This window comes from Pelmatolapia mariae, linkage group LG10_11, assembly GCF_036321145.2.
Source record: "Pelmatolapia mariae isolate MD_Pm_ZW linkage group LG10_11, Pm_UMD_F_2, whole genome shotgun sequence".
NCBI lineage: Eukaryota > Metazoa > Chordata > Actinopteri > Cichliformes > Cichlidae > Pelmatolapia > Pelmatolapia mariae.
In genome coordinates this window covers 72678618-72702962 of record NC_086236.1, presented here as the reverse complement: position 1 = coordinate 72702962, position 24345 = coordinate 72678618, and the positions used below count along the sequence as shown (strand labels likewise).

Sequence of the window (24345 nt, the reverse complement as noted above, 5' to 3'; positions counted from 1 at the left end):
ACACATCGTTTGAGCTACATGTATGAAATTTGGCACACATGTGTATCATGCCAAGACGAACAAAAAAGTCAGTGGGCCCATTGACGCAAACCCAACAGGAAGTCCGCCATTTGGACGTGAATGTGACATTTTGGCTCTAATTTTGCCATTTCCATGCCTCGAACTTTTTCGAACTCCTCCTTGGGATTTGGTCGTATAAGCTTCATCTTTGGTCAGTTTCAACTACACACCTGGGCCATGTTAAATTGCGGAGCTTTTGAGTTTTCGGGATACGGTGAGGCCGTGGCGCCGTGGCGAATTTCAATGACTCGCCATGAAAATCTTATTGTCTCTCATTCTGTCATACATGGTCCGACCTGGACCAAAGAGCACACATATGAGAAGGCTCCACCCCTGAACATATTTCAACTGCCATATTTGACACCAGGGACAGCGCCACCTAGTGGGAACAGGAAATGTCATGTTTTACACTTTGGGGTACAGTATTGTGATGGTTGACATCAGCAGCCTCAAATCTCTCCAGGAAAGCCTTAAGGAGTTGGTCTTGAGTTACAGTGAAAACTGTGACTTTTCGTCAGAGGGTGTGACCCCTGCAGCATGGCGAACATTGATGTCTCGCCATGAAGATACAAATTAGTATAACTCAATGAAATCCAGTCTGATCAGTACAAGACTTTAAAGGCATGATGTCAGACCCGCCCTGAACAGATTGATGTGCCCATTGTCAGGACTAGGTAGAGCGCCACCTAGTGGGAACAGGAAATGTCATGTCTTACATTTTGTTGTACAGATTTTCACAGGTACGTCATGGTAACCTCAAAAGCGGTGAATATCACGATCAGTCCCTCGTGATGCTTCAGTGAGAAAATTGTGACTTTAAACTGAACGGTGCACCCTGGTGGCAACGCAGTTCACCATGAAAGATGAAGTGGATTTTGAGGGGCTTGGAAAGTTTGAAAAGTCTTCAAATTTGGCGTACACCTCCAATGTGATGAGGGCTATCTTGTTATGTGATCATTTTCATTGAATAGCGCAAAATGGCTCCACAGCGCCCCCTACAATTTTCCAAAACAACAGCCCCTGCTCTGTGGTTTATGTATGAGTCTGAAACCTGGTGAGCTTATAGGAGATATTAAGATGTACAAAAAAGTCTCTTGGAGCAATATCCCAAATCCAACAGGAAGTCAGCCATTTTAAAATGAATGTGTAATTTTGGCGACATTTTCCCCTCTTTTCAGGCCTCGTACTTTGACGAACTCCTCCAAGGGATTTTATCATATTGAACCAATCTCCAGTGCGTGGAATCTAAAGACCTTTGTGATGTTAAATTGCGAAGCTTTTTACGTTCAGGGAAACGGGGTGGTCATGGCGGCACGTGGAGATTCAATCACTCGCCAAAAAGCAGTAATCTGCTGTCACTCAAAAACACAATATCCAATCTCTACCAAAGGTCGCAGGCGTGATGAGACTCGAGCTCGGAAATGTTTGTTATGCCATTTGTCAGTAATGGTTAGAGCGCCACCTAGTGGGACGACTATAATAATGGTTGAATTAGATGAAATGTTAGCTGGTGGTTAAATGCATGAATCCCATCAATGTGACATCAGATCGGACGCATTGGTTTTAGGTGTTGGGCTTGGCTCGACGTGCTGGGGTGCGAGGGCCCTTGTATCGCTGCTTGCAGCTTTAATTATTATTATTATTATTATTATTCAGGCAAAACAAGGGCCTTTTTGAGGGCCTAAACATGCTCAAAAACTCATGAAATTTTGCACACATGCCAGGTCTGGTGAAAAATTTTGTATTTTAATGGTTTCACGTATGAGCACTAGGAAATGGCTCTGTAGCGCCACCTATGCCTTGTTAAATGCAGCCCTACGAACACATCGTTTGAGCTACATGTATGAAATTTGGCACACATGTGTATCATGCCAAGACGAACAAAAAAGTCAGTGGGACCATTGACGCAAACCCAACAGGAAGTCCGCCATTTGGACGTGAATGTGACATTTTGGCTCTAATTTTGCCATTTCCATGCCTCGAACTTTTTCGAACTCCTCCTTGGGATTTGGTCGTATAAGCTTCATCTTTGGTCACTTTTAACTACACACCTGGGCCATGTTAAATTGCGGAGCTTTTGAGTTTTCGTGATATGGTGAGGCCGTGGCGCCATGGCGAATTTCGATGATTCGCCATAAAAATCTTATTGTCTCTCATTCCCTCATACATGTTCCGACCTGGACCAAAGAGCACACATATGATAAGGCTCCACCCATGAACATATTTCAACTGCCACATTTGACATCAGGGACAGCGCCACCTAGTGGCAAAAGGAAATGTCATGTTTTACACTTTGGGGTACAGTATAGTGATGGGTGACATCTGCAGCCTCAAATTTCTCCAGGAAAGCCTTAAGGAGTTGGTCTTGGGTTACAGTGAAAACTGTGAGTTTTTGCAAAAGGGTGTGACCAAGGTAGCATGGCGAACTTTGATGTCTCGCCATGAAGAAACAAATGAGTATAACTCAATGAAATCCAGTCTGATCAGTACCAGCCTTTACAGGCATGATGTCAGACCCGCCCTGAACAGATTGATGTGCCCATTGTCAAGAATACGCAGAGCGCCACCTAGTGGCAACAGGAAATGTCATGTCTTTCATTTTGTTGTACTGATTTTCACAGGTTCATCATGGCCACCTCAAAAGCAGTGAATATCACGATCAGTCCCTTGTGATGCTTCAGTGAGAAAATTGTAACTTTAAACTGAACGGCGCACCCTGGTGGCAACGCGGTTCACCATGAAAAATGAAGTGGCTTTTGAGGTGCTTGGAAAGTTTAAAGAGTCTTAAAATTTTGCCCACAGCTCCAATGTGATGCAGACTTTGTTGTTATGCGACCATTTTCATTGAATAGTTCAAAATGGCTCCACAGCGCCCCCTACAAAATTCCAAAACAACAGCCCCTGCTCTGTGTTTTATGTATAAGTCTGAAACCCGGTAAGCTTATAGGACAGTGGTTCTTAACCTTGTTGGAGACACCGAACCCCACCAGTTTCATATGCGCATTCACCGAACCCGTCTTTAGTGAAAATTTTTTTTTTTCAAATTCAAGACATAGATATGTTTTTTTACTGGTGCACACAATGATCCGTGCATGAACATCACCTTGTTCAAAGAACAAAACCAACACAATGCATGAACTTACAAGAAATTACATACCTGCAAATCAGTGTGACTTCTGCTGTTGCCTTTGAGAGACCAGTTCAGATATGCGTGGCTTCACCTTGGCAAGTGCCAGTCTCATGTCATTTTCACAGAAAAGTCTGTTCCTTTTCTTCGTTTTTATGTCCAGCATCGTCGAAAAGGATTGCTCGCAAAGATATGTTGTAACAAATGGTATAAAAAAATCCAGGGCTTTCTTAGCTGAAATGCGCTGAAAATGCGGTGCCTCAGAGCACTATTTCGCACATAGTTCACACATTCCACCACAGTTTTTAATACTTCTGCCATTTTTGGAGGAAAGTTTTTTGTTGCCAATGCATGCCTGTGCAAAATACAATGAGTCACAATGATGTGTGGTGCATCGGCTTTTACTAGCGCACCAAAGCCAGAGTTTCTTCCTAGCATGACTGGAGCTCCGTCCGTACAAACTGCAGAAACCATGTCCCATGAAAGATTGTTGTCTCTGAAGAAGTCATCCACAAGCTTCTTCACATCGGCTGCCTTAGTTGTTGTTGTAAGAGGCTTACAAAATAAAAAATCTTCTTTTATCATGTCATCTTTCACATAGTCCACAAAAACAGTAAGCTGGCTTAGATTAGCAACGTCTGTGCTCTCATCGAGCTGAAGGCTGAATTTTGCCGGGCTTGAAATCAGATCAGCGACTACTTGAGCCAAGATGTCTTTACTCATGTCTTCTATTCTGTCGCTGACGGTGTCATTTGAAAGAGGAATTTGGGATAATTTACCTTCGGCCGCTGTTCCGAGAATCAGATTTGCCATCTTTAACGCAGCTGGTTTCACGAGTGTTTCACCAATGGTGTGTGGCTTGCCCTGCTTTGCGATCAGGTAAGCAACTTCGTACGATGCTGTGAGGATCGGTTTGTTAACGGCTACAAATCCAAGAGCAGGCAGAGTGGGCCTTTCACCGAATCTGGCTCTCTTCACCTTGAACTCAGCAAGTGTTGTGTTCTTGTATTCCCCGTCTCCATGCAGCTTCAAGAAGTGTTCCTTTAGTTTTGCCGGTGCGAGACTACAGTTGCTCAACTTGGCGTTGCAAATCATGCAGATAGGACGCTCACTCCCATCACGTTCCGTGATACATGTGAATCCATACTGTACATATTCGTCCGACCACTTTCTTCTTTTGCCCGACATAGTTAGTATGGATTAAAATGTTAAAATAAATCACACGAAGTACTACCACTACATTCACCTGTTGACTACTGCGCGCGCTACATTCCCCGCAGCCCTGATTGGCCAAGCAGTGTAGCATGACAGTCTGCAGCCAGTGATGGCCAGAAGGGGGCGTGTCATCACAAATTTACACGATAATTCGGGTGTGTCTGGACCTCTGTGACCTCTGCGGTGGAGGCTCTGCCGAACCCCTGAGACCGGCTCACAGAACCCCTAGGGTTCGATCGAACCCAGGTTAAGAACCACTGTTATAGGAGATATCAAGATGTCCAAAAAAGTCTCTTGGAACAATGGCTGTGTCCGAATTCAGGGGAAGGATTCTCAAAATGCCATATTTGGAGACAATAACGTCACAGCAACGCGACGAGGACTGTCCGAATTCAAAGAGCACTCAAAATGTGGCGACAAATGTGTCCTACTTTTCCACGAATTTGAGGGTTAGTCGTGTCCGAATTCAGGGGAAGTATGCGCCAATGCCACATTTGGAGGCAATGACGTCACGGCGACGCGACGAAGGCTGTCCGAATTCAAAGAGTGCTCAAAATGTGGCATCAAATGCGTCCTACTTTGCCCTGAATTCTAAGGATGGTCCGATGTATCCTTCGTGTCCTACTATATCCCAGGATTCATTGGGGGTCATAGAGGAGATTTGTTTCTGATAAAGATGGTGGTCGAAGCAGGAGAGGAAAACACTTTCAAATGTAAGTATATGAAAATCTGGTTGTAAAAAAGTTAAATTGTTATAGCGGTAGTGTTGTTAAGCTTTGGGCATCTGCATAGACATGTTTCTTTTATTTAAAATAACCGTAAACCAGCTTGTATCGCGGGTCCCGCGGTTTTACATGTATTGCCGCTTACATACAGCTAATTCTGATTTCTTCGATTTGGTGAACAAAGACCAAACGGCTTAATTTATTAAAACGAGGAGAAAACGATCACCTCTTCACTGGGGTGAAGAATTGGGCCGCTACGGCGTGGATGTACAAGAATAAATCAATCTACACATCATATTCATATGAGTACGGTCCTATTAACCCCAATGCTCTACAGCAGCGGTCCCCAACCTTTTTTGCGCCACAGACCGGTTTATGCCAGACACGGAGCCTTTAAGGTATCGCGGATAAATACAACCACATAAAATGATCCGACCAAGACAAAAACGGTGGTATTTTGTAAATATAATAATAAATGTGAATGTACTGTGTAATTGTGTAACTTTATTAGCAGCGTCCTCCTGAAAATGCGCCAACATTGAGAGTAACATCCTCCTCTCTGCCGCTTAATGCTCTCTGGTCGCTATGGTAACGTGTAAATATTTCTTTCAAAATAAGACACAAAACTACAACAAGGGAAAGACTCAGGGAAACCGAGTTAACGATAAAAACCCTGAAAACCATAAATTTCACACCGGAGCCTTAACTCTCGTGGCCCGGTACCAAACGACTCACGGACCGCTGCTGTACAGAACCTGTGATGTCCAGACGGTATTCCTCTGGTGTTCTGCTGTGGAAACTTTTGGATTTAGGGATTAACATAGTTGCCATGGTTTCCTTTCTTCTCTGATTTGTTGTGTGTGATCAGGACAATTCTGGAGAAGATGGGCCTGCAGGGGAAAGTCACTCGCTTACAGGCCAGAAGACATGAGATAACTTTAAAGAATACAAAGTACGTATGTGTGTTATCAAGAAGATAATTCTTAAGAACACAAGTTAATAAATGTGCAATTACTAAGAGTTGTTGTGGTGTTTTTATTTGCCTGCTGTCATTTTTATTTCCTCTGCCTTTAGGATTGCAAGTATCCAGGCTCAGGAGAGGGGGTCAGTGGGAAGCCCACTGCTGCTACTTGGCCCTGGTTTGCCCTCATGGATGAGGTGACAGGACAGATGCCTTCCATTAAGCCTCTTTTCCTAATGTCCTCTCTCCCTGAGGACACTCCAGGGCCAAGCGCAGCAGTGGGTGACCAAAACGACAGCGATGATGAAGCGGCTCAGCCACCTACGACAGGGAGAAAGAGGAAAAGAGACAGGGATGATGAGCTGCTAGACCTCATCAGACGACCAGGCAGCAAAGAGAGGCTGAGGAGAGGAGAGCAGGGAGAGGACGGACAGACTGTTTTCACTTCTAGAAAGATTAGTTCCAAAATGAGTTATGTATTGAGAAATGTATTTATTTGAATATATTTGTTACATTGTTATGTGTTGCATTAGTTTAAAGGTTTCATGTTATTAATAAATTGATTCAAACAAACAGTAATTGTCACTGAACTCAATTTGATTTACAGGCATTTTTAACATGTATGAACATAACGCTAACTATGAACAATATTACTTGGATATTTATTTGATAGTAATAAAGTAAATAACAATAACAATTAAACAAGAATATTTCAAATACACAGTATGTAAAGATGCAAAAACAATATTTTCAGTTGTTCACACAGGAATAACCTGAGTGACCTGTTCCTGGACCGTTTCTTTAACAACTGTAATAGATTACAGGAAGTCTCTGGCAGTGTTGCTGAATCTGCCCGAGCAAGATCAGACGTGGATGGATGGGGTGCTGCAACTGAGACCTGCGGTTTGTCTTTTCTGGTCGGGGAGTGGAGAATCACACAGGGTGGTCTGCAAAGAGAGCTTTAGGATGCTTCCTCCCACTGTCCACGGCATCGTCCATCCACAAGGTTTGCAGGGCTGGCTCAATCGTGGCTGCCACACCAGTAAGATGTTTTCAGAATATGCAAGCAGGAGATGGTGGATGCTATATTATTAGTATAGTACTTGTAACTCTGTAGCAGACAACAGTTTGATAAAGTGCTATGTAAAAAAAAAAACAAAAGATAAGATTCTATACGTTTCAAAGATATTTAGTTTATATTTTTTATATGATACAGTACATGTGTGAGAATGACCGATGTTGTGCCAAAAACTGATTTCCGGTTTTTGCCCTAAACTGATTGCTCGTATTTAACCTGCTATGAATAACTTGTTGGTCTATAATACGTGAAACATGTCAAATGTGTCCCTCATTAATGATATCAAGTCACCTGCCACCAGCAACATTCCTGTAACAAGGTAGAAGCTGCAATCAGTTTTTGGCAATGACTTTTATATATCCTTTATTAATCCAGTTCACAAACAATCTTGTTGACATTACAAATTTATTTTTTAAGCATAATCTGGTCAAGAGGACAGCAGACAGCGCAACAAATATATCAATTGTACCTACATTATAAGCAGTTATAAAGATACTTGAACAACAGGTAATTATTGTATATATAAAACCCCTTAGTAAACCATGTCCACCGAAGTCTATTTACCAACATACACAAAGATATTACACATATTACACACGGAAACATTGGAAATCAGTTTTGGCAGGCGAACACTTGCACGATGCTGGCAATATTTCAATTATCCATGTAATTAGCTAAGTAATTCCTAAATGCGTGTAGATTAGAGGGAATTATTTTACCTGGATATGATTGTCTCTGATGAGCCTAAGGTACAAAACGTGCGGGCCACGACGATAAGGTTTTTCTAGCTCCTCGAGAATTAAAATTGTCCAAACAACGGAGCAACATTTCTGGGTCCATTTTAAAGTTTTAGCGCTGTGGCGCCAGCCAGCGATCGGGAAAAACAGGCAAGTAAGGGCGGAGTTGAAGGCTAGGAGGCTGTCCACAGCCTATCTGTTATGTTGGATACTCATTGTTTATTCAATAAAGTTTCTATGGCGAAAAAAAGGGGGCTATCCAAGCTGCTCACTTCCTGACTACCTGTCCGTCTAAGGACACTACCTTGTGACGTAGGTAGGTAGTGTCCTTATGAGCATCCTTCCCCTGAATTCGGACACAGCCAGTATCCCAAATCCAACAGGAAGTCAGCCATTTTAAAATTAATGTGTAATTTTGGCGCCATTTTCCCCTCTTTTCAGGCACCGTCCTTTGACGAACTCCTCCAAGGGATTTCATCAGATTGACGCGATCTCCTGTGTGTGGAATCTAAAGACCTTTGTGATGTTAAATTGCGAAGCTTTTTACGTTCAGGGAAACAGGGTGGTCATGGCGGCACGTGGAGTTTCAATCACTCGCCAAAAAGCAGTAATCTGCTGTCACTCAAAAATACAATGTCCAATCTCTCCCAAAGGTCGCAGGTATGATGAGACTCAAGCTCGCACATGTTTGTTATGCCATTTCTCATTAATGGTTAGAGCGCCACCTAGTGGGAGGACTATAATCATAATTGAAAAAGATGAAATGTTAGCTGGTGGTTAAATGCATGAATTCCATCAATGTGACATCAGATCGGACGTGGTGGTTTTAGGTGTTGGGCTTGGCCCGACGTGCTGGGGTGCGAGGGCCCTCGTATCGCTGCTTGCAGCTTTAATTTCTCTTTGCTGTTTGTGCTAATTGGGACCTGATAAATGTAAAAACAAAGAATAAAGTGATTTTTTTTAAGCCTGATTTTAGTTTTTAAGAAAAATGAAATCCACACATGAGGACATTTGCTTTAAATTTTGATAGAACAGTGGCAGAATAACATCCTCATACGTGGATATTAGGCCCTTGTAGAGCAAAATGTTGTATTTTGGCCTAGACAACCCAAAATGTGATGTCCACATTTAACCTCCTAGGATGCCAGGCTCTAGGAGGTCAAACCGTGTGGGAGTATCCCGCTCCGAGAGGGGGATACTCCCACAGCGTTTAAATGTTGTGTCAAATGTTGGACTCATTTCACCCTAAAACTGAACAAGCTTCTCAGATGAGAGTGAAACCTCTTCAAGCAACTTAAAGAAGTCCAGATGCTTTTCTTTCCAAGTTCTTTAGATTATAATGACCTGGATGACTGAGAACCTTCACAGAAACAGGAGGGAGACACAGCTGGGGACAATGCAGGCATGACGAGGCACAGGGAAGCAACACAGAAACCCTAATCCAAAGACTATGAATATAACAAAAAGAAGAACACAAATCATAATAATCAGAACGAACAGTTCATTACTTAAACATAAAGCACTGGCTCCGTGACCCAGTGACATGACAGATTGATTGTAAAATATATTTTCAAACCACTCTAGTTGGAACCCTCATTGGCCGTATTAGAAACTATAGAGCTGAATGTCTGAATCACATGAGCAATACCTGCGAGGCTGCCGTACAGGATATTGTTATGCTGAACAAGAGCAGAGCTCCCTAATAGATCTCCGGCAACATCCTTTTCCAAAGGGGTGGAGAGGCTCTCTGTGACCAGCGCCTCAATGAGGGAGATGTTGGACTTGGTACCGCTGATAAAAACGTGGACTAGTGCAGTGGTGCAGAGAGGAGGTCTGCCTTTATCACAGACTCTCACTACCAGCCGATGTAGCCCACTGTGCTTGCCGGTCACTTCCTGTACCAGTGTGATCTCCCCATTGTAGGGAGATATTTGAAACAGACCATGTGGATTTCCACCTACAATAAAATAGTCCAGCTCAGCATTGAGCCCAGTGTCAGTGTCCTCAGCCTTTACTACCTCCACATATGTGCCTGCTTGGGTGAAATATGATAGGTATGTGTAGGAGGAGTTGGCTGGTTTGGTGACATATGGAGCGTTATCATTTTCATCTAAGACATTGATGATCACGCTCACATAGGAGGATCGAGGTGGGTCACCTCCATCCACGGCCTTTAGGCGGAAATTGTAGAAACATTCCTTCTCACGGTCAAAGGAGATTCTAGACAAGATGATTCCTGTGCCATTTTGGATGAAAAAATTGCCATTGTCCGGTTCCACAAACAGTCTTAGGTGGGAATTTTCATCCTTATCAGCATCTAAGACAGCAACCGCACCAACACGACTGGGTGGAGGCATGTTCTCTGCAGCAGTAAAGCTGTAGCCCTTGAGTATAAAAACAGGGTCATTGTCATTTTGATCTTGAACATTTACAAATATTGCGGCAGTGCCGGTTTTACTAGGAACACCCATGTCTGCTGCTGCCACACAGAACACATAACGCTCCCTCTCTTCCCGATCCAGCACGGTTCTCACATGAACCTCCCCAGTGTTGCATCAACTTCAAAGAGCCTTTTGGCAAAACGATCAATGATGCTATAGACAAGCTGTCCATTTATGCCAGAATCTGGATCTGTTGCCACAAGATCCAGTAATTTTTGTCCTCTGTAGCTGTTTTCTGGAAAGTCCACCTCAATCGTTGCCGGGGAAAAGTTCGGTGCATTATCATTTACGTCTGTAACTTGGACACTGAGGGAGAGAGTGCTGGACAGAGCTGGGCTGCCAGAATCCACCACAACAATTTCAATACTGTAATTTTTAATGCTCTCATAATCCAGCAGGGTCGTTGTCTGCAGGAAGTATTTGCCCTTCTGATCACTCGCAGGCCGGAGCTGAAATGGAACATTACCATCAACTGCACACGTTACCACAGCATTTTCCCCTTCATCCCAGTCTGACACCTGGACCAGTGCCACTGGTGTACCAACAGGCAGGTCCTCAGAAATCTTAGTCACACCATCCTGGTATTTTACTAAGCCTATACCTTGGATGTTAATGCTCGGTGCATTGTCAGTTTGATCTGTGACATTTATGGTCACCAGAACCTTGGAACTCTTAATCCTGGAACTGGGGTCACGATCTCGGGCCACCACACTGTAAAATATAACTTGTTGTTTCAACTTAAAAATATGATGTAAAGGGCTGCCTTAAAATTTTAAGTTAAGTCAAGAAATAGAGTTTGTTCTTATAACACAACCAATTGTTATCTCAATGAAAAATCGCATGTTGTCTAAACTTTCATCTTAGTTTAGTTGACTGAGATTTATTAGTCAGTTCAACTCCTTTAATTGTCATCTTTACTTGGGAAAACCCTTTCAGCTAAATTAAAATAATCTATTGTTTAAACTCTTGTCCTAGTTCAGTTGACTTGGGTTTTTTAGTTAATTCAAATACTTTAGTAGTTCTTTTAACTTGGGAATCTATTTTAGCTTAACTAACATAATCTGTTAGCTAAGTTGATTTAAGTTTATTAATTAACTGAGCTCCTTAAGGTAGCTGAGTGAACTTGTAAATCAGTTTCATTTTAATTATCAGAGTTGATTGACTGGATGTAAAGAAAAATGTGTATTAAACATCTTAAGTTTTGTTTTGTTTTTTTTTGGCTTTCTAACATCCATTTCAGCAAAACTACCTGTTAGGTTTATCTTAGATCTCAGGTTTAAATATCTACATTCCTTTAAATTAATTTTCTGTTGTTTACAGAAAAAAAATAAAACCCCACAGATTCCATTAAAGTCTATCTGATCATTTCATACAGAAAGTTTGTTTTAAGAACATGACAAGACAATTACTCATGAGCACCCAACATTCACCATTTATTGTGCCATCTTAGTCATCTGAGAAACAGAAAAATCAGTGACGTAGCTCATCAGGCTCACAATCCATCAAAACTCAAAGGCCCAGTTTGGGTGAAGATTAAATTCTGACCAATACTCTAGGAGCAGTAGTGATTCTTGTGAAGTAACAACATAAAGTCTGCATTAATGTAATGTATCAACGGGACACTTGCTATTTTAGAAAAGTTATTCTTTACATTTACAAAATTTTTAAACTTCATTGTGCTCAGTCACACCTGTTAGCATAAAACTTGAAATATTAAAATAGTACAAAACCTTTGATAAGTGACAGTAAAGATCAGTTTATAATAACTAAGACATCAAACTCTTGTATTTGTCTTCGTTTACAATTGCAACAAATTCCACAGAACCAATATCTCTGAAAATGACTGCATGCTTCTGAAACATTTGATAATATGGATGTTTCAGAAACATTAGTTTGAGTCTGCTCAATTGCAAAACAAAGGAAAAACTACTGACTTGCATGAGATAAGCATCTGCAAAGTCCAGCATTATATTGTTGTTCACATAAGTTTCTTAAACCATGAACAAATGAGTAATTGTCTAATCTGGAATGTAAAGTGTAGTCATTTAGTGACATACAAAAGTGAGAATGAGAACTTGCAAGAATAAAAAAACAAACAGTAAAATAAAAACTGTCCTTAACACTAAGGATCATACAATTACAGTTCTGCATGGCTTTCTGCAAGAGTCTGTTTCTTAGACCATGCACTAGTGAGATGCACTGCCTTCCACCAATGTTCATTAGGATGTTCTGAATGACTTCAAAGATGTCCTTAAGTTCCTTTGGATAGTGTATGTTGAGGGCAAAAAGAAGGCCCATCAGCATGGAAATGGCACTTGAGACATCCCTCAGATTAGACAGGATTACTGCTGCCTCAAGGACAACCAACACATCCATGATGTCTTCTTCTTTCACCATCGCAATGCCAACTTTCATCCTCTTAGAAAACGTGTCTTCAATACCTGTCGGCTATAAAAGGGTTCAAAGACAAAAAAAAAAAAAAATTACACAATTACAATTACACAATATCCCGTGTGCTTAACAATTCATGTCTTTCCAAAGAAGAGCCATACTGATGCTTTGGATGATGGTGATTGGCTTTGGGTAACACTTATTAGTTGTTAAAGTTTTTTCAGAATGAGATATGCACCCCCATGTTACAAATCCATTTCTTGCTTTAAACAAAGACCATGTTCATAAATAACTGAGCATGTCTTCAATTGCAGAATTCAAACAAAATTTTCAATTTAAATGGTAAATGGCCTGTATTTGTATAGTGCTTTACTAGTCCCCTAAGGACTCCAAAGTGCTTTACACATTCAGTCATTCACACACATGGGTGGATGACTGAATCATGACTCAAGAGTTGACAGTTCGTCTTATAATTGGAAGGTTGCCGGTTCGAGCCCTGGCTCCGACAGTTTCAGTCGTTGTGTCCTTGGGCAAGACACTTCACCTGTTGCCTACTGGTGGTGGTCAGAGGGCCCGGTGGTGCCAGTGTCCGGCAGCCTCGCCTCTGTCAGTGCGCCCCAGGGTGGCTGTGGCTACAATGTAGCTTGCCATCACCAGTGTGTGAATTTAAATCTACTTATGCTAAATATTGGCTGTGCTCTAAACCAAATCTGGCTGAGAATACATGAAATGTGCAAACTGCAGCTACACTACAGGATCAGATTATGGCTCCATAGACAATGCTTCTTTAATCAGTTTATTGATTAAAGTTTATTTTTTCCCCCTATATTAACAGCATGAAAAAAGAGCATATAGACATGGCTGAACAGGTTGCATAATTGGCACTGAATATCAACATCCACCTTTACCCAGCTGCCCAATGACTCTCGGCCAGTAACCTTTAATTGCTTACCCAGTCTACACAGTCTCTTTTCCAGGGTCCAGGACATTTCACCAAAGTATTGCCCCCCACAGCTGTAGCAGCCACTGCAGCCCCTTAAATATCCTAATATCTCTGCCATTACAATATACAATGTGAGAAATCAAACGTAAAGCTGAAGTGAACAGTACAGCAGCGAAATGTCAAAGACCCTGGTAAAGACATGAATAAACACAAGACACTAATAATATCAATGCTAGCTTGCCAGTTAGTTTCTCTGAAACCCAGACCAAATCCAGTGTCAAAGATCTTGTAATAATACATTTGGTGAGGAAAAAGTACACATGTTATCATGTGGCATCTATTGTTTCATAGATGCCACATGTTTAATTTAAAATCCACTGTGGTGCTGTCATTATTAAATTTACTAAAAGAAACAATGCTAACCTTCACAGTCTTGAAAGTGTGTGAGGGATCTTCCTTTAGAAAATGAGGTCCTCTGTCCTCTTCCTTTGTGTAGGGCTCTGGTCAAAGTCAAAAAGAAAACAAAAACACTTTTTAAACAGTGTTTATGAAGCATGTAGACAGCTCCAAATTCACAGCTTTTTGATGCATAATTCCATCAATATATGATTATCATTGGAGATTTTGAATCAGGCTTATCAGGACATTCAAGTAGAATATGATATCCAACCTACCACCAATATACATAGATTCTGTAAAAGTTACCACACTAAATGTCCAGTTGTGAAATATGATGACAGACTTTACTTATCAGCTTTCTTTCAATGAGTTCATCAGTTGAACTGGATAACCTAAAACTTAAACAAAGGATTAGATTTCGCAGTTGAACACTTACATCATCTCCGAAGCATCTTATGAGCCTAGTTAGCCTTTCTATGCCGCTCTTGATTTTGTACAGCTCCACGAACCTCTCCATAATGGTCAAGCACAGCAAAAAGGAACCCTTTCAGGTCAACAGATGTAAGACGGGCAAATTCTGCTTCAACCTGAGCAATAGAAGAAGAGGGGTGGAGAGTACAGGCAGAATTAAAAAAAGATTCTTTGAGACCCAAATTTAAGCAAACGGTCATCTGAGGCCCATTAGAGAAAACACAAACACACAAAAGCAAACAAACAAAAAGATGCACTTTACCTGCCGTTCAGCAAACAAGGAAGTTCAGAGAACAATAAGCTCTGTCTTGAAATCTTTTAAAGTAGAATGATTGTGAAAATGACTTATGTGATGTAAAACTTTAGTAAACGTGCGATTAAAAGAACACTGAGTAAAAGGACAAGTAACAGTTTCCTTATTCCTCAGATGTTTACCTTGATGAGCAATACTGTTTTAGTCCAACTGCCTCATTAAAGTTACACAACAGGCTTTTTACATTAAAGCCAGCAAGTCCATTACATACTCCCTTTTTAGATCTGAAATACTGTGCAGATTCTGTGTATATGTAGTGGACAGCAATTTACCCCAAAGAGCGCAAAGTTTGCAAGTCCACCTCATTTAAATGACAAAGTCAAATGTGATCATCTAGACCTGTGAAAATAAATTAATGACAAACCTGCAGTTATGGATGTTATTACAACCACAAGAACCTAAACAGTCTGCTCCATTGCTTTTGTTAATGAATCATTTGTTGGTAACACGTCTGAATATTTAGTTTATGCCACCTGCATGTGATCATCAATAGTGCCATATTACTTCTTAAGAAGTACCCTGACACTACACTCTTTATATCATTTGTTCTACAGAGCTATTAAATTACAATATAATCTGAGGTGTTTCCAGTATGACAAAATGCACAAATTGTAACTTACCATTTGACTCCACTGACAAAAATAAATCCCCAGCATCAAGTTTGGCTTCACAGACCTAAAATAAGTAAAATAAAAATATATGTTATAATTATATTGTTTTCGCCATTTATTCATGTTTGCTAATTTTCTGACATATAAACAATGTTAGTTTTGTTACAATACAGAGAATGCAGTTTAATTAAAAGGTAAATTATGCAAAAAAAAAAAAACTTCTGCAGTATACCATGCCAAAAATCAGTGTCTCTGATGCCAATTATTTTATCACTACAGCTCGTTTAGTATGGAAACTCACACAATCTAGTCATACTGATCACAAGAGTTCAAAAATAAGTCAAAATAGTGAACTGTTGTTAAGCATAAAGCATTTCAGGGTAACAAATAACTGCACAATATAATTAAAGCAAAAAATAAGCACACTGGAGGACTATCTGATAAAAACTAATATAATGCTGGTTTGTAGACCATATTTTGTCTCTGTCCTCAGTGCACTCTTGCAGCTTAGCATGCAGCAGTTAATAACACCTTAAGTGATTACATAGGGATAAACAGATGACAACAAGCATCCGAGTCCTGCCAAAAAGTTCTTTTTGAACCCAGCCAGTTATTGGAAATATTGCCAAAATGAACTTCCACCAAAATACAACAGCCTGTGAACTTGAAAGGAATTTACAAGTACAGAGACAATATGAAATAAGCTTTATTAATTAGCTGAGTTAGCTTGCTAATATCCCAACAGGGTGAGTGCACAACCTTAAAGCTAGCGGCACAATACTTGTGATTTGCTCAGCGCCACATTAAACCCATAAAAAAGGCCATATGTCAGTTTATTAGGTCAAGTTTGGTCATGACACACAAGCTGGACCTTGTCGGCTAAAGTTACATTAGCTAAAGCAAACATTTCGGTAAAAGAGAAAAACACACGTCATGCCATAAATTCAAAACATGTTCCAACTTTTGTAGCTCTCTTTCCTTATAGTTATAACCAATGTTACTCACCTTGAAAGCATATTCCAAAGAAGACGATTAGAAAACGTCCAAGTAAAGTGAGCATGTCGTTAACCGCCAATTCCCCATGATGCACCTCGGTAGCAGTCACGTGAGGCAGTTTTGAATCCTGCTGTGCTCAACTTACCCGCATTGTCAAGTTCACATAAGTTTCTGATTTAGCTGGACATGAGCTTTCAAGTTAGCTTTTTTTGGTGTAATTGGGACGTTTTTAACTTGTAATTCTATGTTATAACAACAACTTCAGTCATCTATCGTCAAACTGATATAGAATAATATGTTGAAATAACAAACAGCTAGAATTACATTTTACAGTGTGGTGAAGACATGAATAAACACAAGACACTAATAATATCAATGCTAGCTTGCCAGTTAGTTTCTCTGAAACCCAGACCAAATCCAGTGTCAAAGATCTTGTAATAATACATTTGGTGAGGAAAAAGTACACATGTACTTTTTAATTTAAAATCCACTGTGGTGCTGTCATTATTAAATTTACTAAAAGAAACAATGCTAACCTTCACAGTCTTGAAAGTGTGTGAGGGATCTTCCTTTAGAAAATGAGGTCCTCTGTCCTCTTCCTTTGTGTAGGGCTCTGGTCAAAGAAGTCAAAAAGAAAACAAAAACACTTTTTAAACAGTGTTTATGAAGCATGTAGACAGCTCCAAATTCACAGCTTTTTGATGCATAATTCCATCAATATATGATTATCATTGGAGATTTTGAATCAGGCTTATCAGGACATTCAAGTAGAATATGATATCCAACCTACCACCAATATACATAGATTCTGTAAAAGTTACCACACTAAATGTCCGGTTGTGAAATATGATGACAGACTTTACTTATCAGCTTTCTTTCAATGAGTTCATCAGTTGAACTGGATAACCTAAAACTTAAACAAAGGATTAGATTTCGCAGTTGAACACTTACATCATCTCCGAAGCATCTTATGAGCCTAGTTAGCCTTTCTATGCCGCTCTTGATTTTGTACAGCTCCACGAACCTCTCCATAATGGTCAAGCACAGCAAAAAGGAACCCTTTCAGGTCAACAGATGTAAGACGGGCAAATTCTGCTTCAACCTGAGCAATAGAAGAAGAGGGGTGGAGAGTACAGGCAGAATTAAAAAAAGATTCTTTGAGACCCAAATTTAAGCAAACAGTCATCTGAGGCCCATTAGAGAAAACACAAACACACAAAAGCAAACAAACAAAAAGATGCATTTTACCTGCCGTTCAGCAAACAAGGAAGTTCAGAGAACAATAAGCTCTGTCTTGAAATCTTTTAAAGAAGAATGATTGTGAAAATGACTTATGTGATGTAAAACTTTAGTAAACGTGCGATTAAAAGAACACTGAGTAAAAGGACAAGTAACAGTTTCCTTATTCCTCAGATGTTTACCTTGATGAGCAATACTGTTTTAGTCCAACTGCCTCATTAAAGTTACACAACAGGCTTTTTACATTAAAGCCAGCAAGTCCATTACATACTCCCTTTTTAGATCTGAAATACTGTGCAGATTCTGTGTATATGTAGTGGACAGCAATTTACCCCAAAGAGCGCAAAGTTTGCAAGTCCACCTCATTTAAATGACAAAGTCAAATGTGATCATCTAGACCTGTGAAAATAAATTAATGACAAACTTGCAGTTATGGATGTTATTACAACCACAAGAACCTAAACAGTCTGCTCCATTGCTTTTGTTAATGAATCATTTGTTGGTAACACGTCTGAATATTTAGTTTATGCCACCTGCATGTGATCATCAATAGTGCCATATTACTTCTTAAGAAGTACCCTGACACTACAATCTTTATATCATTTGTTCTACAGAGCTATTAAATTACAATATAATCTGAGGTGTTTCCAGTATGACAAAATGCACAAATTGTAACTTACCATTTGACTCCACTGACAAAAATAAATCCCCAGCATCAAGTTTGGCTTCACAGACCTAAAATAAGTAAAATAAAAATATATGTTATAATTATATTGTTTTCGCCATTTATTCATGTTTGCTAATTTTCTGACATATAAACAATGTTAGTTTTGTTACAATACAGAGAATGCAGTTTAATTAAAAGGTAAATTATGCAAAAAAAAAAAAAACTTCTGCAGTATACCATGCCAAAAATCAGTGTCTCTTATGCCAATTATTTTATCACTACAGCTCGTTTAGTATGGAAACTCACACAATCTAGTCATACTGATCACAAGAGTTCAAAAATAAGTCAAAATAGTGAACTGTTGTTAAGCATAAAGCATTTCAGGGTAACAAATAACTGCACAATATAATTAAAGCAAAAAATAAGCACACTGGAGGACTATCTGATAAAAACTAATATAATGCTGGTTTGTAGACCATATTTTGTCTCTGTCCTCAGTGCACTCTTGCAGCTTAGCATGCAGCAGTTAATAACACCTTAAGTGATTACATAGGGATAAACAGATGACAACAAGCATCGGACTCCTGCCAAAAAGTTCTTTTTGAACCCAGCCAGTTATTGGAAATATTGCCAAAATGAACTTCCACCAAAATACAACAGCCTGTGAACTTGAAAGAAATTTACAAGTACAGAGACAATATGAAATAAGCTTTATTAATTAGCTGAGTTAGCTTGCTAATATCGCAACAGGGTGAGTGCACAACCTTAAAGCTAGCGGCACAATACTTGTGATTTGCTCAGCGCCACATTAAACCCATAAAAAAGGCCATATGTCAGTTTATTAGGTCAAGTTTGGTCATGACACACAAGCTGGACCTTGTCGGCTAAAGTTACATTAGCTAAAGCAAACATTTCGGTAGAAGAGAAAAAAACACGTCATGCCATAAATTCAAAACATGTTCCAACTTTTGTAGCTCTCTTTCCTTATAGTTATAACCAATGTTACTCACCTTGAAAGCATATTCCAAAGAAGACGATTAGAAAACGTCCAAGTAAAGTGAGCATGTCGTTAACCGCCAATTCCCCATGATGCACCTCGGTAGCAGTCACGTGAGGCAGTTTTGAATCCTGCTGTGCTCAACTTACCCGCATTGTCAAGTTCACATAAGTTTCTGATTTAGCTGGACATGAGCTTTCAAGTTAGCTTTTTTTGGTGTAATTGGGACGTTTTTAACTTGTAATTCTATGTTATAACAACAACTTCAGTCATCTATCGTCAAACTGATATAGAATAATATGTTGAAATAACAAACAGCTAGAATTACATTTTACAGTGCACAAACAACTTGAGGATGCTTTCTTCCTCTCGATCCACAAGGCCTTTCACATAGATGATGCCTGTCACACTGTCAATGCGCAAAAGCCTTTGGACAGTCTCTGATACTTGATGAAAGCTGTAGTTCATCTCTTCAATGGTAATGTATGCATGACTGGCTCTGACCTAGAAAAACAGGGGCACTTCATTCAGCCTCACATTGTGCAAGACAAGAACCAAAACCACAAAATTTGCATGAACCCTGTTTGGAGTTGCATGGCTGCAAGAGAAAAATAACCTACCATATATTTCTGGAGGTACAAGCAGTCAGCAAAATATCACAGTGGATGTTAGAACGCTTTTCTGTCAACACACCTGCTTAATTTTTTTGAGTAATATCTGCCTGTATTTCTTTTGCCTTTTATTTTCAGGCAGTAACATCCAATCAAACAGAGAGAAGCTTTTGGGAATGTTGGAAGATCTGAAACAGGATTAGTTTGAAAATTTCAAGTCATTCCTGCATGACCGTGATATTTTGGTGGAGCTCCAACCCATTCCAGAGAGCCAACTGGAGAAGGCCAGCATCTGTAACCTGGTGGATCTGATGTTCGGGGCCTACACCCATCATTACCGTGGAGGTGACCAAGAAGGTTTTTAGGAAAAGTTGTCAGACACGAGCTCGTGATCCAAAGGTAAGAAACTATTTGTCTATATTTAGTTTTTACTTTGAAAATGTTTGTATGTATATTGTGGTCTTAACAAAAAATTCATTTTGACTGTCAGACATGTACCTTATGAATTCATTTTAAATACAGTACATGATTGTAGTATGAACAGCACTTTGATGTTAAATTACAGTAAATCGGTGAATGATCACTGACTGTACCTGTTAATCATCAGACATAATGTCTCAGCATGGATAGCAGTTTATGTCTGGCATGCACACCCAACAAAATTGTTGGATGGATTAACTGATTAGCTGCTTTTTCTGTAGACTTTCAGATTTACTTTGGCCATGAAACTGTCAAAGGGACTCAATGCAGTGATGGATCAGAGATTGGTTTGCAAGAAGTTAGGGTGTAGGTTGTGTATATCATAAGTGGAAGATGAAAAGAGAAAAACAGAGGATGAAAGGATCCCTAAAAACGGGAGGGGGGATCCCTGTCCCTATATAAGATGAGTCAGATATGCATTGGCTCTCTCTGTCTTCTTTTTTCTGCTGCTTCTTTCCTGTCTGTCTTTTGTGTGTGTTTTGTATTTGTGCTTTAAGGCTCTACACCCTAGGGTTGCTTCGCTTTTTTGTTTGCTTGTTTTCTATGTGTTATTTCCACTTTTAAATGTACAGCTCTGCTGTTCATATGACAATGTTTATAAACTAGGTTCTAAGAATTCTACTCTTTTCCAGAGAATCATTATGATTGATTTGATTTTAATTGGATCTGAAAAGCTGGACCTCCACAGCATTGGTGGGATAAGGTTGTCATATTGGCTTCAGAATTTGCGACCTGACAGTTGGCGACCTAGATGGGACAAAGTATTGGGGTGATTGATGGGAGCCTTGGGGAATGCCAAAACCTTGCACTTCAGAGAACGCCAGGCAGCCGCTAAGCAGAGTTTTTTCTGCAGGATGTTGGTGTCGTCTGAGTGCAGAAGGGGGGATTTTCACCGAGGGTCCAAGCAGATTTTTCCTAACCTTGTAAAGAACCTTAATCTCAAAGGGTCGCTGTTATTCTAAGAGGTAAAATGTTGCACTGTTAGAAATAATAACAAAATGGATGAGATACGGCTCTCCATCACTAACAACAGACGGATTATGGACTCAAATGTCATGTTTTTCACCGAAACATGGTTGAACAACAGCTGCCCGGACAATACTATCGAGTTAGCAGGACGCCACACACACCGAGCCGACAGGCTAGCAGATGACTCCGGCAAGACCAGAGGTGGAGGTTTGTGCATTTATATTAACAATGCTTGGTGCATGAACTCCACTACTACTGAGAGTCACTGCTCACCTAATGCGGAGTTTTTAATGGTCAAATGCAGACCTTATTATCTCCCCAGAGAACTCACTTCGATCATACTCACTGCAGTATATATCCCCCCCGACGCTAATGCTAGGTTGGCCATGAAAGAACTTTCTGCAGCCATTAACAAACACCAGAATAAACACCCCGAGGCTGCTTTTATTGTTGCTGGCGACTTCAACCACACCAACTTAAAGACAGTCCTCCCCAGATTCCACCAACATGTCTCCTGCCACACCAGAGGAGACAAGACTTTAGACCATGTTTATTCCAACTTGGCTGGAGCCTACAAAGCAACACCCCTCCCCCACATTGGACAATCAGACCATCTCTCCCTGTTCCTCACACCTAGGTATTCACCACTCATCCAATGTGTGAAACCTGCTGTGAGGACAATTAAAGTGTGGCCAGAGGGGACAGACGCAGTGCTCCAGGACAGATTTAAAAACACAGACTGGAATATGTTCACCAACACAGACCTGGACCAGTACGCCTCATCTGTACTGGATTACATCTCCGAAACCACAGACAGTGTCACCACCCAGAAACGGATCACCATGTACCCCAACCAGAAGCCTTGGATGAACCGGGATGTTCGTCTCCTCCTGAAGGCCCGCAACACTGCTTTTAGGTCAGGATATGCACACGCCTACAGTACAGCCGGGGCTAATCTAAAGAAGGGGATCAAAAAAGCCAAACACCATTACAAAAAGAAGGTAGAAGAACACTTCTCCAACTCCAACCCCCGACGCATGTGGCAAGGACTCCAAACCATTACAGACTACAGGACCACCAAACCCTCCCCCGCATCCTCTGATGTCTCCTTCCTCAACGAGCTCAACAACTTTTATGCTCGTTTTGAGCGAGGGAACCCCACAACCACAACCAAAACAGACATGACGCCAGACCCCCAACCTCTGACTCTCTCCCCCACCGATGTAGGAGCGGTGCTGAGCAGGATCAATGTCCACAAGGCTGAAGGTCCTGATGGCATCCCCGGGCGTGTTCTCACAGCGTGTTCTGGGGAGCTTGCAGGAGTGCTCACAGACATATTCAATCTGTCCTTGGCCCACGCTGTGGTACCGGCCTGCTTCAAATCCACCTCCATCGTCCCGATACCCAAAAACTCCAACCCATCTAGCCTCAATGACTACTGCCCAGTAGCACTCACCCCCATCATCACTAAGTGCTTAGAGCAGCTGGTCCTAGCACACTTCAAATCCTGTCTCCCCCCCACCCTGGACCCCCACCAATTCGCATACCGCCAGAACAGGAGCACAGAGGATGCAGTCTCCATCGCACTGCACTCTGTCCTCTCACACCTGGACAACAACAACACCTACGCCAGAATGCTGTTTATAGACTTCAGTTCAGCGTTCAATACAATCCACCCCTCACAACTCATCAGGAAACTGACAGACCTGGGCATCAGTTCCCTCATCTGCAAATGGTTACTGGACTTCCTGACCAACCGCCCTCAACATGTCCGGCTGGATAACCGCAGCTCATCAACAATCACTATGAACACCGGTGTACCACAAGGCTGTGTGATGAGCCCTTTCCTCTACTCCCTCTTCACCCATGACTGCAGACCTGCTGATGGTTCCAACACCATCATTAAGTTTGCAGATGACACCACGGTGATTGGTCTCATCAGCGACAACAATGAGACCGCCTACAGGGAGGAGGTGGATCGTCTGGCTGAGTGGTGCGACAGAAACAACCTGCTGCTTAACACTGAGAAGACCAAGGAGCTCATCGTGGACTACAGGAGGAATGCTGACCCACATCCACCCATCTACATTAAAGGGACGGCTGTGGAGCGTGTGAGCAGCTTCAAGTTCCTGGGAGTCCACATCTCCGAGGATCTCATCTGGACAACCAACTGCTCCAAGCTGGTCAAGAAGGCTCACCAGCGCCTCTTCTTCCTGAGGACTCTGAGGAAGAACCACCTGTCCTCAGACATCCTGGTGAACTTCTACAGCTGCACCATCGAGAGCATCCTGACCAACTGTATAACAGTCTGGTACGGGAACTGCTCTGCCTCGGACCGGAAGGCGTTGCAGAGGGTCGTGAAAACTGCCCAGCGCATCGCCGGAGCACCACTTCCTGCCATAAAGGACATCTACAGGAAGCGGTGTCTGAAAAGGGCTGGGAAAATCATCAAAGACCCCAGTCACCCATCACATAGACTCTTCACCCTCCTGCCCTCTGGGAGGCGCTACAGGAGCCTCCGGACTAAGACCACCAGGTACCGGAACAGCTTCTTCCCCACAGCTGTCAGACTCCTGAACTCTGCCTCCTGACATCTGACCCACATTAAACTCATGGACTGAACATACACACACACACAATGGACAACCGTACCCTCAAACACACAATAATAACATGGACTGAACCACCACTCACAACCACCAGCACTTTATATAGCCTCTGCAGAAATTATCCACATATCTCACTTATCTTAACTGCACTACTGTATAGTTCTGTGTAAATAATCATTCTGTACATACGATAATTTTTAATCCTACAACTGTTCATAACTTGCATAGTTCACATTTCTGTATAACTGTATATCTCAGATTTCTGTATAGTTTTTATTTCATATTTATATCCTGTTCATAGCCTG

At 41.2% G+C, this 24345-nt stretch overlaps 2 long non-coding RNA genes and 1 pseudogene across 2 annotated transcripts; all 3 read right to left on the bottom strand.

Moving 5' to 3' along the window:
• Positions 1-9483: 9483 nt before the first annotated feature.
• Positions 9484-23225, bottom strand: LOC134635569 (protocadherin-1-like; annotated as a pseudogene).
• LOC134637982 (uncharacterized) lies at positions 14520-16595 on the bottom strand. The gene is made up of 3 exons (XR_010095208.2): positions 16478-16595; positions 15482-15536; positions 14520-14664 (listed from the first exon to the last, which is right to left on the bottom strand). It is a non-coding gene; the product is annotated as an uncharacterized LOC134637982 (long non-coding RNA).
• Positions 17460-19502, bottom strand: LOC134635724 (uncharacterized). The gene is made up of 3 exons (XR_010094974.2): positions 19385-19502; positions 18388-18442; positions 17460-17570 (listed from the first exon to the last, which is right to left on the bottom strand). It is a non-coding gene; the product is annotated as an uncharacterized LOC134635724 (long non-coding RNA).
• Positions 23226-24345: the final 1120 nt, after the last annotated feature.